General features: G+C 45.0%; 1 protein-coding gene across 3 annotated transcripts in view; it reads left to right on the forward strand.

Moving 5' to 3' along the window:
* The first annotated feature begins 10,566 nt into the window (after positions 1 to 10,566).
* The window catches only part of KCNJ16 (potassium inwardly rectifying channel subfamily J member 16), a 64,600-nt gene continuing 51,401 nt past the window's right edge, over positions 10,567 to 23,765 (forward strand). Inside the window, exon 1 of one of the 3 annotated variants that reach the window (XM_066585880.1) lies at positions 10,567 to 10,587. The gene's annotated coding sequence lies outside the window, so the exon portion shown is untranslated. Of the gene's footprint in view, positions 10,588 to 12,179; positions 12,286 to 12,339; positions 12,438 to 23,765 lie in introns of those variants that run through there. The other 2 variants (XM_066585876.1, XM_066585878.1) reach the window with 2 other exon arrangements.

A 23,765-nucleotide genomic window follows, 5' to 3' on the forward strand; every position in this document is an offset into this window, starting at 1 on the left:
AAGCCTAGTACTATGAATAAAACACTACATTGCATTGGGGACCCTGTTACAGGTTTGGCATTGGGGCCCAGGAGCTTCAAGTTACACCTCTGCGTTAAGGGGTAAAGAGAAGTTGGGGGCCCAAGATAAACTTTTGTACCTAGGCCCATGAGCCTTTAGCTATGCCCCTGATGGCAGGCATTTTCTGCGTAATCTGGAGGCGGACACCCCATCTGATGGGCAGCGTATATCGGCCAGCCGTGAAAGTGCGGCCAATGTACGCTCATGTGAATGAAGCCAAAGGCTGCTAATCTCCCTTCCTCTCCCATTCCCGATGTTTAGAAGTTTAAACAAAACAATCGGAATGTTAGCTGATCCCCCTCCCTTGTTATCCAGCTCCCATAGGAGTCTATGGAAACTCCTGCACTTTGCGCACCAAAGATCGGTCAGGCCCTATCTTTTCACGCAGGAAGGAATTTCAGACACCCATGTCCAATCTTTTTAGGTGCCTAAAAAGAAGCTTAGTTTGCAGATCAAAGTGAAGAATCTGCGCTTCCCTCTCTACGGTCTTAATGAACTTTTGACAATTCCCAACTTCTAATAAGAAAAAGTAAAAGGGTTGTGCGGCCATGACAACTCCCCTCTATACTGAAGCCAAGTCTGCTGCGGGGCGAGAGATGCTTTTTGCAATAGCCCTTCCCCCTGGCATATACAGATTAGCGCAGCCTGGAAATATCCCGATGCGTTCTGCCTGCATTTACACAGATAAACCTACTGCAAGATGCACAACAGGCAGGTGACAACAAATTCAGCTCTGCTACATGTCTGTATGTGATTAATGTGCTAGAGAAGGCCCTGTGCAGAAGTACTTTTATGACCTTGTGAAAGGAACAGCAAAGCTTCGCTGGTCTGTTCCGGCTGCAGCCAGTAGGTGTGACGGCCGCAGTAACTTGCTGTTAATTACAACTTGTTTAGGAAACTTGTTACTCACAGAATGATCAAACGATAAGCCCGGAAGGAGAGGAAAACGTGTTGTGGACAACACAGAGATTCTGTACAGCTCCCCCCAGCACATATTCCCTTAGGCTGGCGTCCCACGGGCGGATGTGTATTTGCACGCACAGGAATGCGGCATTTTTGCAGAACGAACAATGTTTTTTTTTACTTGCATCGGCATATTTTACTGCACTTTTTCGAAGCACAAGGCATGTTCATTTACACACGACAAAAAATACGCACCGATTGAAGTGGCTAATTAGTCTAATGAGTTCCAGATGTGCTTTTTCTCCTGCACAATTGCGCAGTGTTTCACGCATCTCCTATTTTGGGCGCATTTGTACATCCCCATTGACTTCTATGGGGACTTTTGGTGCACAAGAAAACAGAGCATAGTGTGATTTTATTTGCACGACAGAAATGCGCAAAAAAAATACGCGCATGTGAACAAACCCATTCAAATCGATGGTGCTATTCTCTGTGTATTACACGTAAATACACCCGTGTCAAAGGGGCCTTATTGGAGTAAAAAAAATAGGGCATATTGGGTTTTCCCTGACGGCCACTACCAGTATTCTGTCTCCCTGTTGAAATGCAGTGTGATGATAGTCATCCATACTGTCCAATGGCCGCAGTGACTTGTCATACTTCTAGATGTCACTTTGTCACGCTGGCTTGATAACAACCATGGGAACAGGTGAGAATCAGGACATTTGACATCAACTTTTAGGGGTTTACATAAAATTAGAGAGAAGTATCTCCTTTGATTCCAGGAATGATGTCCAGTATTGTGCCCAGTTTTGTTAAACACTGTAGTACCAGCTATAGCCAGAGGACATTGGTGGCGCTGCTTCAGACTTTTCTCTTTTTTTAAATCATACAATCCCTTGATTTTTTTTTTTAATTATTTCACTACTCTGGATAATCTGTCCTATGGGGTTAAACATATACACACTGCTACCATTCTGTGACCAGATACAAGATGGAATAGTCCCATCTCTATATGCGGTAATAAGCCTTTTACGCCACCCAAGTGAGTTTCATCCTATTTTCCGTCTCTCCTGAGTTGTATAAACCCCCCCCCCCCCCCTGAGATGTTCTCTGACGGACGGCGCTCCCACTCGACTCTCCATAGAATCCGCTTACTGACGGCCATTGCAGCGAATCAATATCACATGAACACTTATGCAATGTGCCCATCAAAAGCAGCCCAAATGTGCCAATCCGTTACATTGGAAGACCGCCAGTCTGAAGTCATTCTAGTAATGAGGGTCTTATGTAAAAGACCATGAATCTAGGCTAAGGGGGCAGATTTAACTCTTTCCTCTGCATCTGATATCTGCCGTTACTTGTTGTCCAGTTTCATAAAGGAGAGGGTTTAACCTTTTATCTAGAGAGACGGAGGAAGAAGAACGAAGACCAATTAGCCATTTTAATGGCTGGGAGCAGTGGATGCGTATTTTTATGCACACACAATTGCGCATGACTTGCACGCAAAAAATACAGTAAAATACACCAAAGCACACGCAAAGAAGGCAATATTCATTCCGCAAATATGCAGCGTTCATACGCAATAGATAGAACTCATTGATTTCAATGGGCTCGTTCACATGGGTGCAACATGTCCTATTTTTGCGCACAAACATAGCACATATTAAAGTAATCTAGCTTAATTGCGTCTTGAAATCAATGGGAGCGTGCTTGCGTGTTTTTTTGCACATTGAAATATGCACGACATGCGAACACAAAAAATACAGTAAAACATGCCCAGGCGCGCACAAAAGCGCAACACCCATCGCACAAGTACACGGCGCAAATGTACTTACACCCGAGTGAAGCTGGCCCGAAGGAACTCGTCACTCGGAATACAGGACAAGACATACGGTATATTTGTGCTGCTGATGGATATTCTGTCGATGACAGATACTTGTGTAGCCTGGATACAACTGGAGCCCCAAGGGCCTATTCAGACAGTATAATGGTTGGGTTTTCACGCCCGGCCGATATACGCAAGGGGAGGAGGCAGGATGACTCCGGAGCAGTGCACTGAGCTCCCGCCCCCTCCCCGCCCCTCTGCTTGCAAGAAAAGGGGTGGGGCGGAACACTGCTCCTGACTCTTCCAGCCTCCTCTCCTTGCAGAAAGGTACGGCGTATATCGGCTGGGCGTGAAAACCCAACCATTATACTGTCTGAATAAGCCCCAAGACAACAGTTGTAACGAAAAATCGTTACATTCACAAATCGAATGCAGAAATCTTGAAAATGGTGGCTAGGAAACTGAAACTCGAAGAATATTAGAAAGTTACAGAGCTTTGCTAATACAATGATTAAAGGGGTTGCTGGCCTATAATTAGCATTTATCACCTGTCCATGGGGGACAGAGGTGTCCATAGAAGTCATGGGGCTCCATGGCAAAACTTACAATTGGGGCCCCAACCCCATAAATGACCAGAATTATATTAGAGGCAGTATATGTATAACGCGGCGGGTTTAGATACAGCAGCTGAGCTCTAGGTGACCTCTTAATAATGCAGCCACCATATAATAATCAGATACCAGTTCTACATAGTGATAGTGATTACAGTGCAGTTACCTCCAGTCATCACAACTGGTGACATCCATTTTTGTTTCTGTTCTTTATTTGGGCTTAGATGGTGATGAAGATTTCTTCCATAGCACTGGAGTCCCCCCTTCCTTTGCCCCCGTAGCTCTTGAGCCTCCCCTCTGTGGCTCCTCATAGCACTGGAGTCCCCTTCTAGCACTGGAGACCCTCTGTTTCCCCCTTCCCCTGGATGTAAAGCAGTACAAGTTTTGCTTACATTCTCGTGCTGTCTCTCAGTCAGTGCAGGCTGCTCGTCCATTCTGCTCTCATTGTAGTCTTGCACTGACTGAGATACAGCTAGAATGTAAGTGATACTTTTGCTGCTCTATATCCAGAAGACCGAGGAGGTAAATCAACCCCAGGCCCCCTGTCCCACAGGCCCCATAACTGTCATGTGGTCTGCCCACACTGGCAGCATGCTACTGGCTGGGGATCCAGCCACTGATCATGAGAATGGGAGTCCGAGTCTGCATTTGAATGGAGTGGGGGTCATGTATGCGCTCTCCTGCTTCACTAACTGTCTATGGGATTGTCAGGAACAGCTGAGTGCTGTAAAGGTTGTTCATGGGCTAAACCCTTTAATTAACAATAAAAATTAAAACCCCTTTCACGATTGTCATATCTGTGACTACTGTAACAACATTCTGAGTTGTAGACATACATGCTGCCCATCAAGATAACGAAAACTACAGCAGAACGCAACAGACTCCAAGAGAAGTCAATGGGGGTTATTTGGGCCCCAGTAATATCTATTGCTGGACAAATCTAGACCTAAAGACCTAAAGCTATACATAACTGAAAACAACAAAGCTGGTAATAGAGAGATGTTTCAAAGATGCTAGATTCTACACGTTCCAACCCCGTGGTGGCAAACCTATGGCACACATGCCAGAAGTGGCACTTGGAGCCCTCTCTGTGGGCACGTGTGCTGACGTCTGGACACCATGAAAGTGATTACCCAGGTCCCTCACGCTGCTCTCCAGAGGTTCTGACGCGGTTCCTGCAGTCCTTGGCCGCCCACAGAGGATCACTTTCTGGTTATGGGATTCATAAATCCCGCCTCCACGAAGTGACGACTCTGATTGGCTGAGCAGCGCTCAAAGAACCAATCACTGCAGTGCTTGATGAACCAATGCGATGGCTATGATTGATTCTTCAAGTGCTCTCAGCCAATCACAGCTATTGCATTGTGGAGGCCGGATTTATAAATCCCGTAACCAGAAAGTGATCTTCTATGGGCCAGAGCTCTGGAGAGCAAGAGCTTATTTTCGGGGTGGGGCTTATATTTCAAACCTCCTCGAAAATACTGAAAAAAACGGGTAGGGCTTATTTCCAGGGTGGGTCTTATTTGGGAGGAAAAATGGTCGCATTAACTAAAGGTGGAGCTTACCTTTTCGTTGGGTGAAAGCATTTACAAAATCAGTATCATCTGCCATGATGTCACCTTTGGAAATCTGATTTATTATGCAGAAAATGTGGCTGACTAGAGCATTGAGGGCCCATTCACACCGGCATCAGGGTTTTCAGCCACAATTGTATTTCTCTGTTCCATTTTTGGAGCAGAGAAACAGAACTAAACGTTTTCGTTTTTTTACCACATTGTTTTCAGTAGTTTTTAAAAAAAACGGAATGTAGGTGTGAATGGGCCCATTGAGATGAGAATGCCATCTGAAGGACAGATGTTTTTGGAATTTTTTGGGCGGGAATTCCGGTTTATTGTTTATATATTAATACAATAAGACAAAATAAAATATTAAAATGTCAATTCTTGTGAATGCCGGCCTAGTACCTCATTCATTTAGCCTTTACCACCCATCCTGCGTTCCATCCTGCTTCAGCAACCACCCGTTCCTTAAATCTATTAGAGAAGAGTGTCAAGAGAAGGTCAATGGGCACCAAAGTTGGAAATTTCCTCAGCTCTACTTTCGAGCTGCCTTAATTCAGTATATTCCTTGGTGCTGGCACAAGAATATCATTTTTCATTTTGCTTCTAACAGGAAGACTTGGTCTACCACAATAAAATCAAACCTCTTATTCGCAGAATTCCCTCATCGCATTCCAGCTTTTAGAAAGCAGACAGGTTCATCAACCGAAGGAGGAAAACTTGAGCACAAGTTCACCAGGATAGACAAAACAAGGAGATGCTAAGACCAACTGGAGGGCTGACAATTACCTGATAGAGAAGAGAGGGGAGGCAAGAGCAGCCTAAATGAATGGAAACTTCTCATGCCGGCCTTCATCAGGCTAATTTCATTTATAAGGGCTCACTTTTCCGAGGTAGGAAAATTAATGGCTGCCAAGAGTAATAAATCCAGTAGAGTTTTTATTTTCTTCTCCTTCTCTGTCTTTCAGAGACAATATGGATGGAAACCTTAAACTCGTGCAAAGTTCTGCAGAGATATCCAGTTCGTTGAAAAACTTGTTCTTAACCCTTTGTAAGCCATCATCCGTGATGGAAAGGCCCGTCTATCCCTTTAACGCAGCATTCTTACTTGTTTCCAGGATTAGCATCAGCACCATGGCTGACCGATTTATAATGTAAGCTGCAAAGCTGTTAAGAGCTCAGCATCTCTACAATAACAGCAGTGTCCTCAAACAAGGAAAAGGGCACGTGGTGCAATGGTCGTAGGGCACGTGGTGCAATGGTCGTAGGGCACGTGGTGCAATGGTCGTAGGGCACGTGGCGCAATGGTCATAGGGCACGTGGCGCAATGGTCGTAGGGCACGTGGAGCATTGGTCGTTGGGCAAGTGGCGCAATGGTCGTTGGCCACGTGGCGCAATGGTCGTTGGCCACGTGGTGCAATGGTCATAGGGCACGTGGCGCAATGGTTGTCGGGCACGTGGCGCAATGGTCTTGGGAATGTGGCACAATGGTCTTAGGGCACGTGGCGTAATGGTCGTTGGGAACGTGGCACAATAGTCTTAGGGTCCGTGGTGCAATAGTCATAGGGCATGTGGCATAATGGTCATAGGGCACATGGTGCAATGGTCATAGGGCACGTGGCTTAATGGTCATAGGGCACGTGGTGCAATGGTTATAGAGCACATGGTGCAATGCTCATAGGGCATCTGGTGCAATGGTCATAGGGTACCCGGTGCAATGGTCATAGGGTACCCAATGCAATGGTCGTAGGGAACCTGGTGCAATGGTCATAGGGCACCTGGTGCAATGGACATAGGGCACCTGGTGCAATGGTCATAGGGAACATGGTGCATTGGTCATAGGGAACATGGTGCAATGGTCATAGGGAACATGGTGAATTGGTCATACGGTACCTGGTGCAATGGTCATAGGGCATCTGGTGCAATGGTCATAGGGCATCTGATGCAATGGTCATAGGGCATCTGATGCAATGGTCATAGGGCACATGGTGCAATGGTCATAGGGCACATGGTGCAATGGTCATAGGGCACATGGTACAATTGTCGTGCTGCTCTTTTCTTCTTCAAAGGTAAGGAATGGAGGGAGAACAAGCACCTTTCTGTTTCGGAAAGATGCTGCAATGGAATGAAGCTCCTCTGTATGCTGTTCAAGGTAGTTCCATTCTATACATGAAATAGACAGCGTATGCATAAAATGCTGCGTGCTTAAGACAGTGTTTTACCGCTGCGTGCGCCGGAGTTTCACTGCGTATGGCAGTGATTTTGGACTGCGTATGGCAGTGTATCTCACGCACTGGTGTCTTTTTTTAATTTCCCGCTCTGTCTATTTGCGCATTGTAATTGCGTATGTACAGCGTTTATTACGCGCCCATAGAGAACACTAAAAAATTTTTGTGCGCAATATGAGGTAAAATAAAACATGTCGTGTTCCTTTTTAATGCATGTATTTTACGCAAAAAAATATACGCAAATGTGAATGGATCAATGAAAATCAATTTACTTTAATTAGATCTATTCGCCGTGTATTATGTGTGTGTACATCGCACGTGTAATACGCAATTAAATTACGCTCACGTTACTCTGCCCTTATATGGAACTGTCTAACACAGCGAGTGTCTTGGTTGCCCATAGCAGAACTGAAAGCTGCGCTGTTATAGATTGGTACGGGCAACAAAAAACGTTTTTCTTTTAATCGTTTCATGAATGCCCCCCTCTGTGTTAGGACCCCATTTACACGGCATATTTGTGCGCACAATGCGTAGAGAGTATTAATTTCATTGGATCCACTCTTATTACTCTCCAAACACAGCATGTTCTATTTTTGTGTGTATTTGCGCTACAAAGGTCCCCATAGAAGTCTGTGGGAGGTGCGCAAATGTGCAACAAGTTGAAAAAGATCATATATGGACCTCATTAGGCTAAATAGCCCTTAAAATCATGGTGGGGGTGCGTCCCGCGCCCATGCGATCATGAGAAAATGCAAATTGTTCACGGCGTAAATGGGTTGCACATTCGCAAGCGTTTTTGTGCATACGCTTCTGTGAAGAGGCCCTGAGGACTCCTCCACACGGGCGGACCTTTCATCAGTTTTTACAGACAAAGGAATTTTAGACGCGTGAAAAAAAAAATAGGACATCAGCGACTGAAATTCTCAGCTGCGCAAAAATATACGCCTTGACCTATCTTTATTGCGCAAAATGCAGGAGTGTCAATAGACTCCTATGAGAGCTGGAAAAAAAGTGAGGGGGAGGGGAAGTGAGATTAGCAGCTTTAGGGTGACTACCCACTAGCGTTTTTTTTTTTCTGCTGTGAATTTGCTGCTATTTTTTCTTTCAATTGTCAATGGGACTTTCTAATGTTAAAACCGCAACGCAACTTTGCGTCGTGCTATTTTTATGTGCATTTGTGTACCAAAGGTCATGGAAATCAGTGGGGGACACACAGATGCATATGCAAGGAGATACGTGAAAAACTGCGTAATTGTGCCGGAGAGAGAACACCTCTGGAACACATTAAGACTAATTAGTCATTTTAATCGGTATGCCTTTGTTTGTTATGCACAGATGAACATACCTTGCGGGTGGAAAAGGTCCGGTAACATACGCCGATGCGCGAGCAAAAAAGCATCATGCAGTCCGCAAGAATGCTACTCTTAGGGCTTATTTAGACGACCGTATATCGGCTCGGTTTTCACGCCGAGCCGATATACGGTGTCCTTGTCTGCAGGGGGGGGGGGATGGAAGAGCCAGGAGCAGGAACTGAGCTCCCGCCCCTTCCCCGCCCCTATTTGCAATGAGAGGGACAGGGGTGGAGATAAGCGGCGAGACTTAGCTCCGCCCCCATCTCACCCCCTCCTATTGCAAATAGTGGCGAGGGGCGGAGAGGGGGCGGGAGCTCAGCTCCTGCTCCTGGCTCTTCCATCCTCCCCCCCTGCAGACAAGGACACCGTATATCGGCTTGGCGTGAAAACACGAGCCGATATACGGTCGTCTAAATAAGCCCTTAGGCACATGCTTGTGTGAAGCTGGCCTAAGAAAAGGAACAGCAGAGTCATATAAATCTGCACAATATTTAAAGGGGTTGTCCCGCGGCAGCAAGTGGGTCTATACACTTCTGTATGGCCATATTAATGCACTTTGTAATGTACATAGAGCTGCGGTCCACGGAGGAAGAGGATCCCGGCGGCCATCTTCACCGGTAAGTATAGAAGTCACCGGAGCGCGGGGATTCAGGTAAGCGCTCCGGTAAGCTTTCTTTAGGTCCCTGCATCGGGGTTGTCTCGCGCCGACCGGGGGGGGGGGGGGTTGAAAAAAAAAAAAACCCGTTTCGGCGCGGGACAACCCCTTTAACGTGTATAAAGTCACCGCTATAATGGCGGCCTCTCGTGTTTGTCGCCCGGAGATAACCTGGTCTCCAAACAACTCATGGAATATTAATGACTTGTATAATACCATGCAGCACGGCTCACTACTGCTCTGCTGAGTAAGTCCCCACACCTTTAGGCCGGCAGCGTGTCACGTGATCAGCATGGCTGGACCAATGAGGGGGCTCGTTGGCTTAGACTTGGCCAGCACAGCTCCCTATTGGCTCTACAGCGACTCTCCTACAACTTAGAGCAGTAACAGCAGCGGCTGAACCGTAAGTAGCCGCCCCCGAACTCCTCCACCTTGTGTGCCAGTGTCTCCGCACTCCATGACTTCACAGTCCCACACAGTAGTAGTTGGGCAGGTGGGCCGCTGCGGTTCTTATACACAGGGCCGGCCACATGTAGTTAGGTTGTCAATGATAATGGCAGGACTACTGTATAATGAAACATAGCGGCCAACCCATAGAGCAGTTGGCCCACCAGGAATTTTCCCCATGCAGTAAACGACCAATCCGCCCCTGTGGACCGCATTGATGGCCATCCTGGGCCACCAGTTGAGCAGCCCTGCTTTAGGGTCCTCTCACACATGGACGCAGCAAAACACTGCGATTTTACTTTCATTTTTGTCCGCAGTTCCCTGCGACCGACAACATGATTTAGCGCATCTCATCATTGTGATGGGTGATCAGGTGCTAAACGCCAAAAAATATAGCGCACGGCACTCAAAAATCACAACTCTGGAAAGCGCCATCCAATGCCGCAATCGAGCGCATGCCTACGAAGCCCCATTGAAATCAACGGAAGCGTTCAAAGTGCCGCGGTAAAAAGTGCCTTTGTGAGAGAGGCCTTAGTAGGGGCTGGAGTCCGATCGTTTGGAAGTACAGCTTGATACAAAATCGCAGTAATGGATACATTAATGCTGAAAAGCTCATGACATCAATACGTTATATAACGGAGGTCTGCGATTGATGTTATCCAGCGGCATCCGTCACCCATAGACCACCATGTTACACAAATGTACCCTGCGTGCTATACTTTGTTACTGGACCCCATCAGTGTCACAGATCGACAGAACCGTCCCCGAGCGCCCAGCAAGATCCCAGGTCTCACACCGAGATTATCAGATCATTCTTCTAGAGTAAATGTTTAACCCAAATTCCTGATTGTTAACCAGACTAACAAGGAAGAGCAATTCCTGAGGTCTAACAACAAGTGACTGCTGGAGCAGCCAGCGCCCGTGGGGACCCCAAAAAACACCAGGTAAGAGCAAGATTCCATGCCTTATAATATGGGGGTGTGGGGCTCATACAGTGAAGTAAGCAAAGGTCCTCACCGGGCCAAGCAGGGCTGTTTGAAAAGTTTGCCGAACTCTTTACAACCGCATGTCTGCATTAACTCCCATGAAAAAAAAAAACATCTCAGGAATGGTCCAATTTCTTCTTCCTTTTCTGCATCTAACACTTTGCTGGATCACAATTTGCTACTAAGACCCTTAGGTGTTACAATATAACTCTTATTGGCTTCTCACCTAGCTCTTGTAGAGTGCTGAACAGAAAAACAGATGCCCTGCCTTGTTGTGCAGTCATAGCCCAGCGCACTCCATAACTGAGCAGACTTGGCATTCAGAACTCTAGTTTGGGAACAAGTAATATGGCCAACGGTAGAGCTTTTAAAGGGATTGTACTTAAAGGGGTATTCGTGAGACTGGGCAACATTTTCTAAATGTCCCCAACATTTCCACTTATTGCCATTATTTCAAACATCCATCTAAATCATCAAATGAAACTCCAGTACCTTCTTCTGCTGACCTGCGCCACCGCTGCTTCCCAGCCAGCGTCAGATTTCCACATTGTCATTTATAATGGCCTCTGGGGAGTGCAAAAACGACATCTCCCACAATGCCCCACTGCCAGTTACCGACGAGCACACATTCACAACTGTACAAACTGTGTCGTCATTACAGAATTGACCAATCAGAGCAATCGCTTGCTGGAGGCGGGGTTTTAAACCCCGTTACCAGCAAGCGACATTCTGTCGGCGCTGAGAACTGCATGGAAGCCTGACAGAACTGCAGGGAAGAGCAAGAGGGAACCAGACGGCGCCTACTAGGTAAGTGTTATAAGACTTCCCCAGAATATAAGACCCTGTGCCTCCTTTGGGGCAAAAATTAAGGTAAGGTATTGCTTTTTTCATGTAGTATAGCTAGGGCTTATTTCAAGGTAGGGTTCATATTTTAAGCTACCCCCCCTCCCCTGAAAATCAGTGTAGGGCTTATTTTAGGGGCAGGTCTATTTTTTTGGAGAAACACGGTGTATAGCTGTGTTATAAACATTACTTTATATATAAAGCTGTAATTTGATCACTGTATATTGGTATTAACTGAGAGCTGCGTAGTGTTATTTACTTAGACATGTGATTCCGCTACTGTCACTCTTTTATATTTTTGCAGTGGCCAACAGATGGCGCTGTTATGACGCTATTAATTCGGCACTAAGTAGTATACTTATTTGTTTCCTTGTATGACAATACACCCTGGGGCAGTTTGCCTCTATGGCAGGTGAACCAAACTTTTTCCTAATGTTCACAATCGCATTCATAAGCCGGTCATATTGACGAGAAAGCGATCTGTCTGTCATGTAGATCGTCTCTTGAACGACAAAATGATCAGGATTATTTGTGAAGTCCTGATTTCCGTGTATATATATATTTTTCTCTCCTAACATTTTTCTTTGTTTACTTCTTAAGTGGCAAACAAAAGTTCTTGTCACTTTGAAAAACAAGTTTTGCAGTATGGGGCGGTCTTGGGTGAGCGCTGCAGAGATTTCCTTTAGTGCCTGATAACTGCATTCCGACTCCAACAACATGTTAGTTGACTCTCCAGGGCGAATGTTAGTCAAGGGTTACACTTCTATCCCCGTAGCCTGTTACTCCTGTGTAAGGCACAGAAGGAGGACGCTGGTAAGTTCTTCGAGTTATGTTAGGTTCAGTGTTCTACAATCTTGGGTAGGACAGAGGGCATATTAGCTATGGCCCAGAAGAACGCTATCCATCTTCTGCGTGGCTGATCACATCATAAAGCCTAGGACTTGGCCATCATACTCTAGGCTAAGGTGGGTAACCCTACATCATGGTTATGTGGGCCCTCAGACGATAGAGTCTCAGTGGCCCCTCTTTCTATCTCTGCATCTGCCGTGACAGAAAGGCACTGGCTTAGTTATTATAATGAGCAAACAGCCAACTCCTCAGCAATGATGTTACCAACAATGGAGTGGCCGCAATAGTAAGTGACCGCTTGTCGAAACTCACCTGGAAGAGGCTGTTCCAACTCCACTACTCTGGATGAATTTTAAAAATCCCTAGATAATCTCTTTAAGCACTGATATGTTACCCCAGACCAGACACTAAAATAATATCACATACCATATATACAAGGTGCAAATTCTGTTACCATTTGTATTACCTTCATACTCTCGTTGAACAAAACCCACTATACCAAGATCGGCATTATACTATATAAGGGCCAAATAATACCACCTGACCAAGATCACATATGACCAACACACAATGACAGAATTATACCATACTGTTGCAGAAAAAACACTACACCAAGACCAATATTACCATACAGTGACCATTTATACCATATGGTAGATATCAGCTTTACTGGGACACTCAGCAGACTATAGGTGATTGCAGTGCAATTACATCCGGTGATCATAGGTGACTTTCTGTCTGGAGTAATTGAATTTCCCCTTTCTTCTCTATCCAGACCACCATAACTTCGCCCTATCACAATATGCCTCTGCAGAATGACATGCAGACATTTTTGGCTCCTCACGTTTCCAGCAATCTCTCCACCAGCAGTGCTCCAAGTAGTAATAATGTCACCTGTGATGCCCCGCACAGTAATAGTATCCACCTTTTTATGTCCCCTCTAGAGGCCACATAGTAAGAGCTCCATATAGTGTTTCACAAGCAGCAAAAGTGCTCCCACTTAATAATAATGGCTTCTTTATGCCACTACTCAAAAATAATAACCTCTTTTTGCCTCAAGTCAGTAATAATGCCCACTTTTCCTTCCAAACAGTAATAATGCCCCTTTTGTCCCCTTCCATTTCTAATAATGCCTTCTCTTGCAGTCTTTTAGAAATAATGCCCCTTTAAGGGCGCCCACCCACTGGCGATTTTTTTCCCTGCGAAATTCGCAGCATTTTTTTCTCTGCAGGGGTCTATGGGACTTGTAATGTTAAAATCGCGATCGCGCAAAATCGCAATTTACCGCGAAATCGCGATTTTGCGCGATCGCGATTTTAACATTACAAGTCCCATAGACCCCTGCAGAAAAAAAATGCTGCGAATTTCGCAGGGAAAAAAAAACGCCAGTGGGTGGGCGCCCATGGGCGCGATTTTAACATTACAAGTCCCATAGACCCCTGCAGAGAAAAAACTGCTGCGAATTTCGCAGGGAAAAAAAAAAAGGGCGCCCACCCACTGGCATTTTTTTTTCCCTGCGAAATTCGCAGCATTTTTTTCTCTGCAGGGGTCTATGGGACTTGTAATGTTAAAATCGCGATCGCGCAAAATCGCAATTTACCGCGATTCGCGGTAAATTGCGATTTTGCACGATCGCGATTTTAACATTACAAGTCCCATAGACCCCAGGAGAAAAAAAATGCTGCGAATTTCGCAGGGAAAAAAAAACGCCAGTAGGTGGGCGCCCTTAGGGCGCCTACCCACTGGTGATTTTTTTTCCTTTGCGTTTTGCGGTTTTTCTCAAGAGCAATTAGTATATAATGTGTTCTTGTCCATTTGCGTTTTTTTTTCGGTCCGTTGCAATTTTTCACATAGGAACTGTCAGTTGCATATGTGTCCTTATTTTTCTCTTAATGCACCCATGAATGTCAATGGAAATTAACGGAACACGCGCAAAAAACGCGCGGAAAACGCTGCGTTTTTCACGCACGAAAATCGGCAACGCTAGTGGGTAGGTGCCCTTAAGATATAATGTTCCCTTTTGCCCCTTTTAGATATAATGCCACCTCTTGCCCCTTTTTTCATATAGATGGCACATTTTGCACCCTTTTACGTATAGATACCAGTTTTTACATATAGACGCCACCTTCTGTTGCCTTTACATTGCACATTATACTCCCTTTCCATGCCACCGTTTGCCCCTTGATAATCCATATTCTTCCCCTTTACATGCCATCTTTTGTTCCCTTTACACGCCAACTTTTGTCCCTTTAACATAGTGTGTTCCCTTATAAATATGTAATACATTTTTTTAAAGTACATACTCACCTCCTCTGTTGCTCCCCTTCAGCTGTGATTGGTGCTGGTGTCCCCCGCTACCTTCTGGGTTGTGCGATCATGTGACTATCACCATTAGTAAGGACGGGGAATGTCCGCAGTGATCGTGTGTATGTCACATGATCACACAACCTGGAAGTCAATGGGGGACTGCGACGCCGATCTCAGCTGCCGGGGAACATGTACTTTATTATTTTATTAATAAGACTAAATAAAGGTAATATCAGGTGGCCGGACTGCTGTGTACTATATCCCCTCCCCACGCAGTGGGTCCCAACACCCGCCTACCTTACTAACACCTCTGTACATAATGGATAATGCTACCAATGTGATAGAAATGAATGTGAAGCATATAGCGGTACGGTGGAGACCTCATGCACCGGTATGACGACCCCAACACCCCCAACTGAGTTGATATGCAGCCATAAACTCCTACAGGGATTAGCACTAAAGTTGGCTAGAGATGTGAAGAGCCTTGTTAAGGCCGCGTACAAACATGGTGGCACAGTAGAGCCCTATACATCTTATGGATGCCGTATTACAACTTGGAGGATGTACAAAGCTGTAATAAGGTCATGAGCATTAAGTCTGTAGCTCTCAGAATGATAACATCTTACTAAGGTAAATCGGCCATATTGGTACTTTTATCAATATTGCTTCATTACTTTAAACACAATGTACTTTTCGCCCAATGCAAATATACAACATGCAGAGGATTTTTTTTAATCAAGGTGGGGTGGTGTCATAGAAAACATCAATTCATGTACAGCTCTTTTTAATTTCTATGTACCCCCCCCCCCACACACACAAGTCACCCCAACCTACCCCCCCCCCCCGCCAAAAAAAAAAAAAAAAAAAAAGAAATTAAAAATTCTGCTGCAGAGCTGCATTATGTACGACCTAATCCAACTTGTACCTCTTCACTGTGAATACGATCCCTGCTTCATCTTCTTTGCCAACTGATGAAATCACCTTTTTCAGATGTTGCAGCCAGCTTGACTTTAAACACAGGAAAAGTTCAGACAGATAGTTTTTCGCCCGGTGCGCTCGCTCTTTCCATGTATGCGGCTCCTGATATTTTCATTCCATTAGATAACATCCAGGCCGGATGGTGTGGTGCAGCCTGATAGGCTATAACATGGTATCACTACTGTACATGCCAGGGTGGACATAAGGTCTGGACGTGCGTTGGTCTAGCTGAATATACAACTTCTCCATACTGACAGCACCACCATGCAGGAGCGACCTTGTAGATTAGTCTCCAATTACAGTTTGAGCCGCTAAATTTATTATATTTTTTAATGGTTTTTGATAAAACTAGTATCTCTGCTTTTGGTAGTAGACAGAGGTGTCCTCGCAAATGAACTACTAGCCAAAATCCCCACAACTATTCTGAACTGTATTGGCACTTACATCTGCATGGGGGTATTTATGCAGTAGTCCGTTCAGATGAACAGGTCAGTCCCAAAAATTTCTGCAAAAAAATCAGCTATTTGGCTCTACCCTTAGGGCTCCTTCACACAAATGTATGTGCAATTGCGCATGCTTCAATGCAACATATTTGTGCCGTGAACAAGGCGCTTTGGTGCATATAGACGCATTTTACTGTACTTTCTGCGCTCTCAGGTCATGTTCACATGAGTGCGGGATACAGCGTAGACGTGATTTAAAAGCTTATTTAGCTTAATGACAGAATTGCGCAGTCTATTGAGCATTTGGGCACATATTGAATACACATTTGTGCATCTCCCGTAGACTTCTATGGGGACCTTTTGGTGCGCACAAAAATAGGGCATACTGCATTTTTCCTTGCAAGCCAAAAAAAGTAAAGTAAATAGAAACCCATTTTAATCAATGGGTTCTGTTCTCTGAGTATTGCGCACGCCAATAAGCATGCAAATACGTCCATCTGAAAGGGCCCTTAGACCATAAAAGCGCAGTACTCAGGCTTGTGCAAATACGCTTACTCGTGTGAAGCTAGCCTAATAAGGAGAAAGATACTCATAATAGCGGCTCTAAATAATATGGAGTTTTGAGCACGCTTTCAGAAGTGTTTTTGTGCTGAAAAAGCACTCTAAAGTGCTGACCACTAGAGGTCTTTCTTCCTTCCAATTTGCTGTTAACTACCTGTTGTTAAATAATGGCCGTCTCCAGTCACAGAGATAATCGATAATAGTAAGCGGAGAAGGGGAACGACTCATACCACTTATAGAAATCTATAGAGATGAGGGGATGGTTGAAGAGGAGGAGAGAAGCAAAGGCACACACCCACACAGATTTGCTATTAGAGCTAATGGTGACTTATTTATTCACTTATTTCCACTGCTCTGTACTGCTCTAGTGGTATTCCTAATGTGGTGTGTTTGTGTGTTATAGATAGTTAAGCAAGAGAATTTACAGTTCTGTGTGCACAGTCTATAGAACACAGAAAAACAGCAAGACTCCTCCCACCAGCTCAGGGAGAACTGAGAATTACAAATACAACCTGCAGAGGATAAAATGGTGATAAATGCAGGATACATATCATTTAATGGCCAGAGATAAGTGTTATTCCTCATGTACACATGGTAGCTTAATCTGGAAATCTGGTACACTTTACAGGTGTTTTTGCAGTACAGATGTTTACAGCACATGCACCTCTAGGACTCCTACTTATTGGGAGAACAGAAGTCATCTGAGTCTTTGCAGTAGATGAGATAGCAGAAGTACCCAGGTGGGATTCAAATGGAAAAGTGGGCATATATGTGCACGGTTCTCATCATTCAAATCTATGGGGATAAAACGAGTTTGCCTAGTTGTTTCTGAAACTCGCATAGACTGCAATAGAGAGAGCGGTCGACATGTTAACTACTTCTCGATTCAATCTCCATTTGAATGTGGAAATCTCCTCAACTAGTAGAAAAGAGCACTGGGGATCTATAATATCCTGATAGCCCCATGTTCCAGAGATGATACTCCCATCTATCAGACATTTTTGCATATCCATTCCTTAGGCCTCCTGCACACTGGAGAGCTGGATTCTGCATGCGGAATCCCACAGCGGAATCTGGCTCTGCCAGCAGCGGCGTCCGCGTGTACCTGCTCATTGTATATTGCCGACGGGCCGTGGGTCGAACGGCTTCCATTGACTTCATTGGATGCTGTCTGTGCGGAATCCGCACAAAAATAGAGGTAGAATCGATTTCCTATAGCATGCTATGCTTTGCTGCGGATCTGCGATGCGGACACCTGCTGCAGATTCCGCAGCAAATATTCACCTGTGGGCAGGAGGCCTTTAACCTGCACTTTCACTTCTGCTCCATCAGCTCCTTCCTGAAGACAGCTCCATATAAGCTGAAACCGGCCGACGGAGCAGAAGTGCTTAGAGGTAAAAGTGCAGGTGATCTTTAAAAGTCTATGAAGGAAACTCACCTAAAGTTTATGTAGGGGATTCTATAGTACTTGTAGGACTCTAATATTAGCGTTGAGCTAGTAAGTAAGAGCCATAATCATGTGTGCAGATAGTTACGCTGCGGCCCGGTAATCCAACAAGCACTTACAAGTCGCTACCTCCCTGCCCTATATCATTGCTGGGGCGTTGCAGCAGAAGACAAGTGCTAACCAGCAGGATCCAGATGAAGTCGGCTTTGTGTTGGTAGTTTTACAGAAGTATTTCCTTATCAGCATCTCTCAGTAAGTGGAACACTTGTCTTAAAAAGTAAAAACATGAAAATACGGACTCTCTAATGGGGCTGTCCGAGCTGTGGGTTCAACTAAAAGACGTTCCCATGCAGTAAAATAAGACCGCTTTCACACAGCTGAGAATATCGCATGAGATTTGAGCATTGCGGGACCCACAAACCTCGCACGACTATGAACCCCAATCTTTTGAATGGGGTTTAACATGAGCGATTTTTTTTTTTTCCCCTCCCCTGTATTGTTTTTAATAGGGCCGGCACAGCATTGAGTACGATACGATGCAAGCTTTACCCATTGAAGGTTTTTAGCCACGGCGGAGGATTGCTACTTTCCTGAAGTGATACGAGGCGAATTTAACGTATACTCACCCCGCATCCACAGCGACATCACACATTGGCGAGCGCAATATCTGGCCTAGTTTCATGGCTCGATATCACAGTCGTCCATGTGAAATTAGCCTAAGTAACAAGAATATACTCATCTCCGCCCGCTGTGTCCCTTGCTGCCACTTTGGTGTCACATTTACAGGCTGCCCCAGGCTTGATCATCGAGCTCTGTCATTGGCTGCAGCGTCTGTGACGTCCCGTAAACCGGGCAGGACTGTAGCCTGTACACAAGCAGGTGCGGAGGATGGAGCAGCGGCACGGGACTCAGCGTGTTCAAAACCTCACTACGAACAACTACCTGCTTAGTGTGAATGGAGGTGGACAGGCCGGAACGAGCCAAAGCCCCTCCGCCTCCATTCAGTCAGCGATGCTCGTACCTGTGTAAAGGCACATGGAATGATTACACCGGGGCGACCTGTCGGGCATCGCTGCTCTACAGATTGTGCCGTATAAAAGCACCCTGATGGCTCATCCATATGGCCGTAGGCACAACTACGCTCGGCAGACGGAGTGTAGCTGCGCCTGAACAAGGACAATTTCTTCTCCCTCGCCAGCAGTTCAAACTCTGCGCCAGTGAAAAACTGGCCTTTCGTGCAGGTGCGATCTGCATCCATTTTTCACGGCTCTGCACTCCCTGTTTTTTCCATGTGGCCCCCATAGTAACGTGTTAATACCAGACTGCATTTATGGGCACTCGAATGACATGCGGATGTGATACATTGAACTCTCCCATAGAAAATGATGGGTGATTTTAGAACTAGAATTGCACAAAATTAGGACAAATACAAGTGAAAAATCACATATGTGAATTAACCCATTCAGATTCTTATTCAGTGCAAGTTCTGTCTTTCTCAGGCTGCCTTCACACTAGCGATACAATCGCACGATTCTCGTGCGATGTGAGAGTGAGTGAAAACGCAGAATTATATCAATGAATTTCATTGGTTTCCTTCACATTTGCGATGTTCTCACTCATTTGATGTTGCAAGAAAAAAAAACTCGGAATGCTCTATCTTTCAGCTTTTTTTTTTATCTCCCACATTTCCCTATGGAGCCTCCTTTTTCATAGAATCCTAGTATGGTAGAGTTGGAAGGGACCTCCATGGTCATCGGGTCCAACCCCCTGCTCAGTGCAGGATCACTAAATCATCCCAGATAGATATTTGTCCAGCCTCTGTTTGAACACTTCCATTGAATGAGAACTCGCTACCTCCCGTGGTAACCTGTTCCACTCATTGATCCCCCTCAGTGTCTAATATCTAATTTGTGTCTCCTCCCTTTCAGTTTCATCCCATTGCTTCTAGTCTTTCCTTGTGCAGATGAGAATAGGGCTGATCCCTCTGCACTGTGACAGCCCTTCAGATATTTGTAGACAGCTAGTAAGTCTCATCTCAGCCTTCTTTTTTGCAAGCTAAACATTCCCAGATCCTTTAACCGTTCTTCATAGGACATGATTTGCAGACCGCTCACCATCTTGGTAACTCTTCTCTGAACTTGCTCCAGTTTGTCAATGTCTTTTTTAAAGTGGGGTGCTCAGAATTGGACCCAGTATTCCAGATGAGGTCTGACTAAGGAAGAGTAGAGGGGGATAATTACCTCATGTGATCTAGACTCTATGCTTCTCTTAATACATCCCAGAATTATGTTTGCCTTTGTGGCTGCTGCATCACATTGTTGACTCATGTTCAGTCTATGATCTATTAGTATACCCAAGTCTTTTTCACATGTGCTGCTTAGCCCAATTTTGTCCCATTTTGTATGTGCTTTTTTAATTTTTCTTGCCCAGATGTAGGACTTTGCATTTCTCCTTGTTAAATACCATTTAGTCGCTGCCCACAGTGCAAGTTTTTCCAGATCTTTTTGAATACTCTCTCTCTCTTCCCTAGTGTTAGCTATCCCTCCTCACTTTGTGTCATCAGCAAATTTGATCAGTTTCCCATCAATTCCCTCCTCAAGGTCATTCAGGAAAAAAAAAAAAGATTTTTATCGAATCGCAATGACGAACTTGCGATTTTCATGCAATGTTATTCGTTTTTAACATTAGAAAGTCCTATTTATTTTCACACAGAAAAATCATGAAAAAAACGTGAGAAAATCACAAGGGCCATTGATGGTTTTGCGATAAAAAGTAGCACTGATGCTCAAAAATTGCAGGAAAAAAGTTGCGATATTGTGATTGCCAGTGTGAAGGAGCCCTCAGACTCAGGAAAAATCTCAAGTGTGAAAATCGCATATGTGAAAACAGTCTGCAGGGCGCATTCACAGGAAGTATGCGTGTACGATACGATGCGCACAAAACTCGCACGAATATAAGATCTTTTTCTTTTGAACAAATACATTCACACGAGCGACTTCTTTTGTTATGAGGGAAATAATGGCAGCATATTCGATGTTTGGGTGTCCCTCGGAACGCCTCGTCCATTGCTTCCAATGTGACCTTGAAAGACATTGTAAGGTAATAGCATGCCGTGTGAAGTGCATGCGTGCGCGATGTGATGTTTCCCATTGAAGTCAATTGGAAACTCTTGTGATTGAAGCGCGCGTGAGGATCGCAATTTCACAATGATTTTTTTTTAAATCAATAATGCTTTGCATTGCAGTAAAAATCGCAAGTTGGCAAGCGCAATATTAGGCCAAGTGTCTGAGCCCAACAATATGCCTAGTTTTCATTGCGTTCCCTGTGGCGATAATCCGGCCGCAGGGAACGCAGTGAAAGCTCTCCATAGCGTTGCTTCCCCCCCTGTCCACAAGCGGAGAATCATTGCGATTCTCCGCTCGCGGCCAGAAAATCGCAACATGTTGCGATTTGCCGCGATTCTCCGCGGTCAGCCTATCTGTCAGATAGGCTGACAGTGGAGATCTGGCTGCCGCTCCTGCTCCCGTGTGGCAGAGATCCGTCGCAGGAGACCGCAATACCGGTGGACAGGCAGCCTGAAGAGAAACAAACAATAACCCCACTCCCCCCACCCACCCAAGCACAAACAATCACCATAACAGGTCTGTAAGCCAAAACTGCATAAAGAAGCCATTGTAATGCTTAGGGCCTCTTCACACTGCGAATCACAATTTTGATTCAGCGATTTTTAAGCATCAGCCATGTTTTTTCCTGAGAATGATCTCGCTGCCACCAGCGCAAAAGCGAATAGGAGTTTCTAATGTTAAAATCGCATTGCATCACAAGAAAATCACAAGCTTGTGCATTGCAATGCGATAAAAAAGAGGGAAACATGGGAGATAAAAAAAAAAATGTAAAAAAGAAAAATCGCAAAACGCAGAAAGATTGGACATGCTGCGATTTTTTTCTTTTCTTTCCACATCACGAGTGAAAACATCGCAAATGGGAATAAAAGCGTTAAAAATCATTGGTTTCATAATTCTGCGTTTTCACTCACTCCCACATCGCCAAAAAAAATTTGTGCGATTATATGTTAAGTGTGAAGGCGCCCTCAATGTCTTAGTATCTATTTGGAAGTTTAAAGCGAAACTCTGATGTCCAATGAGCATGGTAAATGGAAATCTATGGGCTCCTAGGACAGGGGTTGCGGAGTCCAGGGGTGTGTTTTTAGACTTAGTCGGCAGCCTGTTTCTTCATGGTCAGCCCAGGGAGCCACCATTGGTGCACTGAGCGGACTCATCACTGCGTTCAGAGCCTATGAACACTTAGAGAATTCTTCAGAACTGTATATTAGAGCACATACTATAAGTGTGACACCCCCCCCCCCCCCCCCCCCAAGATGCCAGGAGCTGCTGAAGAACGGAAACTCCAGCTACTGCAGCCTGGCCTAGCTATGTATTACATGGTGTGTATATATATGGCTATGTATTACATGGTTAAATATGTGGTTATGTATTACATGGTATATATATGGTTATGTATTACATGGTTAAATAGTTAACCATTCTTTTGTGTAGTAGGCATGTCCTGAATACTAAACTTGCCCAGCAGCAGCCACTGCACTCATATTCCTCATTTCTCATTTATCTGTTTTTCTGGAAACTTTATAAACCTCCTCGTGTGTCCTCTATTGTAATTGTTCCCCAAGCCCTGATGAAGCTGGTGTATGCAGTGAAACATGTTGGGTGGCTCATTTCTAAATTTTAACCCTTTCCAATCCACTGTCAGACGTCTTCCAACACTCTGATTGAAGGCTGTACAGCATTGACGTCGGAAGACGTCCGGCAGGGTATTCTTACTGTATATTACTGGCCGCTCTGTTGTTGGGGCCTCTCCGGCAAGTCACATACTGCAGTACTGGCTCTCGACAGCAGATGGCGGCATTGTATAATGGCAGAAATTGAAAACCCCCTAGGAAACCCTGAATCCAAAATTGGATTGCAAAGGGTTAAATAGCTAGATAGCAGCCAGCTATACTTACTCATCAATTTTTGATATTTGGTGTGGTGCTACTACTTAGTGGTTTTAATGACCTTAGTTGGTTTATTTGTATTAGAATTTTTTACTTTCTAATTATACCTACATTAAAAGTTAAGTTTTAGGCTGGGCTCGCATGAGCGGGTCAGACATCCCATGCTGGATATTGCGTATGGTCGCATGTGCATGTGGTTTTCCACACAGATGGACGCAGATGGACAGCGTGTTGTTCACGTGTAAGATAGACTGCAAGCAGTGAATGACCTAGGAAAGCCCAACCCCCTGGAAACTCCCTTCTATCGCTCAGGCGACAGTTTCTTGTGCTGTCGTGGTGCGATATTCTGAGAGCCTTCTGAATGGGATACTGATCTCTGGGCTTGGGTAGTTTATACTACTTGTTTTTTAAGTAGTATCAACTATTACAAAAAAACAAACAAACACTTTCTTCTTGAGGAAGAGGCCAGAAGAACCAACAGAAGTGGCAGACAGCAGCGAAGGTTGCAGATAGCAGACTGGATGGTTGTGTTGCTTCCCAGATTCTATCCTGCATTGTCTTCCCACAAATTCCTGCTTTCTTTATACCATTTGTTAACTGGTCTCCTGGCAACTTGCGTACCTATCCATGTCCATCCGCTATGTAATTGCGCCTGCACTGCAGACCAACACATCCATAGAGAGCAATGGAGCTCTTA

This window comes from Eleutherodactylus coqui, chromosome 13 (genome assembly GCF_035609145.1).
Source record: "Eleutherodactylus coqui strain aEleCoq1 chromosome 13, aEleCoq1.hap1, whole genome shotgun sequence".
In the NCBI taxonomy this organism is placed as follows: Eukaryota; Metazoa; Chordata; class Amphibia; order Anura; family Eleutherodactylidae; genus Eleutherodactylus; species Eleutherodactylus coqui.